The sequence below is a fragment of the Notolepis coatsorum genome (genome assembly GCF_963971535.1).
Source record: "Notolepis coatsorum genome assembly, chromosome: 2".
Classification (NCBI taxonomy): domain Eukaryota; kingdom Metazoa; phylum Chordata; class Actinopteri; order Aulopiformes; family Paralepididae; genus Notolepis; species Notolepis coatsorum.
Window position 1 is genome coordinate 201,362,664 of NC_140166.1, and position 3,981 is coordinate 201,366,644.

A 3,981-nucleotide genomic window follows, 5' to 3' on the forward strand; every position below is an offset into this window, starting at 1 on the left:
ACAACGCCAAGCCTGAGAGAAGAAGCAAAAACACAGCTCGGGTTCCTCATAACATCTGCGTTGAGACGCTCAAGTCTACGTTGGGGTAGCAGATTAGCCACACCTCTCTCACAGCGGGGCCCCCGTCCATTATCGGTGCTGTTATGATTGTACCCCCGATGCCCTCGGTGCACGCCTAAAAAGTGAGACAACAGACAACAGCAGTCAAGCTGACAAATGACACTTGAAATCGCCATTAACATAATGTCTGGAAGTTCATTAATAACGCTGTTTTAAATTATTCATGCTCTTGTTTCACCAGATACAGCAGTTTCCCCCCCCCACCACTGTATCTCTCTCGATTAGAACTGAGAGAGAGAGAGAGAGAGAGAGAGAGAGAGAGAGAGAGAGAGGAGAGAGAGAGAGAGAGAGAGAGAGAGAGGGGGGGGGGGGAGAAATTAATATGGGAGAGAGACAAATGAAGGGATTTAGAGAGAGGTGCTGAAGAGAAAAGGGTTCAAAGAGAAACAGAGATATGGTGAGAGAGATACAAAGAGAGTGATGCACGGTGAGAGAGTGCTACAGTGTGATATAGATACAGAGAGAGGGAGAGAGAGAGAGACTCCACACCACTCTCGTAAATACGGGTCATTATTTCTGAGCTATAGGGGAGACGGTTAGACATGACTTTGTTCTGTTCAATTTAACTCAACATAGCATGCAACCACCGGGGCATCAGCCAGCGTACGTACGTAGATACATACCTTCTCCTCGGCGCATGTCTCTCATGAGTAGTGAAGGACTGTCTGGCTGTGTGTTGTGTATCCGTGTCCACAGCATTGTGTTCTATGGAGTTCATGCTGTCATCATTCAATGGTAATACATATTATTATTAATATACTACAACTGACTTAATATAATACAATCTGATTAGCGCTTCACTCTGTAATATATTTTGTACCCAGTTTAATCACTTGTACATTGTATATTGCTTTTGCACTTTACTGCTATACATTTGCACTCTGGTTGGAATTTTCTTTCCCTTTTGTACTGTACTTGTGCTGTATGATGACAATAGATTTTAATCTAATCTAATCTAATTGTGGCAAGCCTTCTTGAAACATGTGATTCATAGCAAATCACACTACAGCTTTAGAATATGGCACGTCTTAAACACATTATTTAGTTACATTTGTTGTTTTAGGTCACCTTTTCCATCGTTAAGGATGACCATATTAACGTTATATTTCTTGCAATTATCTTGGGGTCAGGTCGTCTTTTTTGTGGCATCCCGTAATTTTTGGGAAGATGTCTTCATGTCTTTTGGAAATTGTTGATCCTGTTGATCAACGATGCCAAATGTAACCAAGCAACTTTTCAACTCATAGTCCATCTCAAACTTCAAAGATAATCATATTCTAAATTGGTCATAAAGTTGCAGAGTTTACTAAGACAACAGTTGACAGGAAATACACTTGAACCAAAGCCCCAGTAATGCAGTTGCACTGAAAAGGTCTTGAAGAAGTGATTTCCTCTGTCCGGTCGCTTGAGGATTGCGTCAGGGATGCACAGAGAGCAACTTCACTTGATTTGTTAATATTCTACACCATGCTGTTGTCGGGAGATTACAGCCCTGTATTACAACAAACATTTGGTTGCAGGAGCATGCGCTGGTTATTTTGAGGGCAGGGGTTCAAGGCTCAAATAAATTCATAAATAAACAAATAAAGGTAGCCTACTCCCACACATTGTATTCACTCTTTAAAATACATTAATGAATAAATAAATAATAGGATACACATTTCTTTATGGATTATCGTTTTGCCTTATCTTTTGTGAAGATGATACTAAGCTGAAATACCAAAAATGTCAATAAACACCATCAAAGAGGGCACTTTAAGAATAGCAAGGGAAAAGGGGCGTGGACTTGAGCACCCCTTTTTGACCCTGTCTGTGCACTTGCCTGTTTGGTTGGATATACAGTGTGTCCATCATTCAACCTGACAGACAGCCCCTGCCGCCCTGGCAACTGAATCAATGTTCACACCATAGAAACCCCTGCTGTACATCACAGAGGCGGTGCGATCTCAACTTGGAATGAGGATGCCGTAATATCCTGCTTGAGTTTTCTCAGCGCATTGTCCTCAAATATGGTGGCTTGCCTGGGTGCTTAGCAACATCTGAGCTCTGGAGACAAAACAAAGAGAGAGAAACAGAAATAGGTAGAGAGAGAGAGAGAGAGAGAGGGGGAGAGAGAGCGAGAGAGAGAGAGAGAGAGAGAGAGAGAGAGAGAGAGAGAGAGAGAGAGAGAGAGAGAGAGAGAGAGAGAGAGAGAGAGAGCGAGAGAGAGAGAGAGGGAGAGAGAGAGAGAGAGAGAGATAGAGAGGAATCCTCGCTGACGGTAGCTTTCTCACAGTGCTGGCATGTAAGGATGTTGTCCTCAGAACTCCATTGTTCAGGTGGTAATGAAAGAGAGCTTTGCTTCGCTGTGCTGCAGGGCCAAGAGTGCTTCCCACATGAAGTCTTTGACATTGCTGTTTTAGCACCATGCCTACTGTAAGCCATTACCCATATGGCGTTCAATGGCACAGTAATATATGTTATGACCTGGGGGGGGGGGGGGTAACACTCTTGGTTGTGTTGGTCTGTCTGTCTGTTTGTCAGTCTGCATGTCCGCAGGTAATCTCGCAAACTACAGGGCCAATCTGGATTGCTCATTGGCTTACAGCAGACCAGGGACCTAGATTCTGAAATATTTTCCATATTGGTCAACAACAAGTATTTCGTTTTAAATTATTTCCATCATTGTCCATTGAAATACATATTCAGTATGAAGTTACATGCAAGAGGACGATACTACACAGGAGAGCTCGTAATACGTTCTCTGGCCCCCATTTACAACATGCTTATTGCAACTTATTGCCGGTGATATACCTATGCATTAAAAACATTTATTAATTAAATTACATCATTGTCCATTTAAATAAGCCCTGCCCCCTTGAACCGTTTGTCGTATTCTTTTTTCTTTTTATTTGTGAAAACAAACAAACAAAAAGGAGTGTCAATGAACTTAAAGTTTTAAGGTTTATTCCACCCAAATACTTTCAAAGGTTTATTCCACCCAAATAGTTTGAAATATTTATTCCTACCAAATAGTTTTAAAAGTTTATGCCACCAAAATAGTTTTAAAGATGTATTCCACCCATCAGTGTAATATAGTCTGTAATACTGTAATAGTGTGTCATATTGTAAGTGTATAATAGTGAAATAGTGTGTAATAGTGTGATAGTGTAATAGTTAGTAAGAGTGTAATTGTGTTATGGTGTGTAATACTGTAATAGTGTGTAATATTGTAAGTGTATAATAGTTAAATAATGTGTAAAACTGTAATAGTGTGTAATAATGTGATAGTGTAATAGTTAGTAATAGTGTGAGTGTGTATTAGTGTACTGTACTAGTGTCACAGTGTACCAGTGTAATAGTGTGTAATAGTGTCAGTGTAATAGTGTATAATAGTTTGTAATAGTGTAATAGCTGGAGCACGGCTTGGTGGCCTGGATCAAGGACTACCTCACTGAGAGGCCGCAGTACGTCAGACTAAAGGACAGTCAGTCTGACGTACTGGTGAGCAACACCGGCGCCCCCCAAGGAACTGTGCTGTCACCCTTCCTCTTCACCCTCTACACCTCAGACTTCTGCCGCAACTCAAGCGGGTGCCACCTGCAGAAGTTCTCAGACGACTCCTCCATCGTAAAGCTACATCACCGACGATGATGAGGAGGAGTACAGAGCCCTGGTGGAGAGCTTCGTGGGGTGGAGCGACAGCAACCACCTCCAACTCAACACCAGTAAGACCAAGGAGCTGGTGGTGGACTTCCGGAGGGGCAAGAAGAGGCCCCCCCCGATTCCCATCACCATCCGAGGGGTGGAGGTGGAGGTGGTGGACTCATATAAGTTCCTTGGGGTACACCTGAACAATAAACTGGACTGGTCGGATAACAC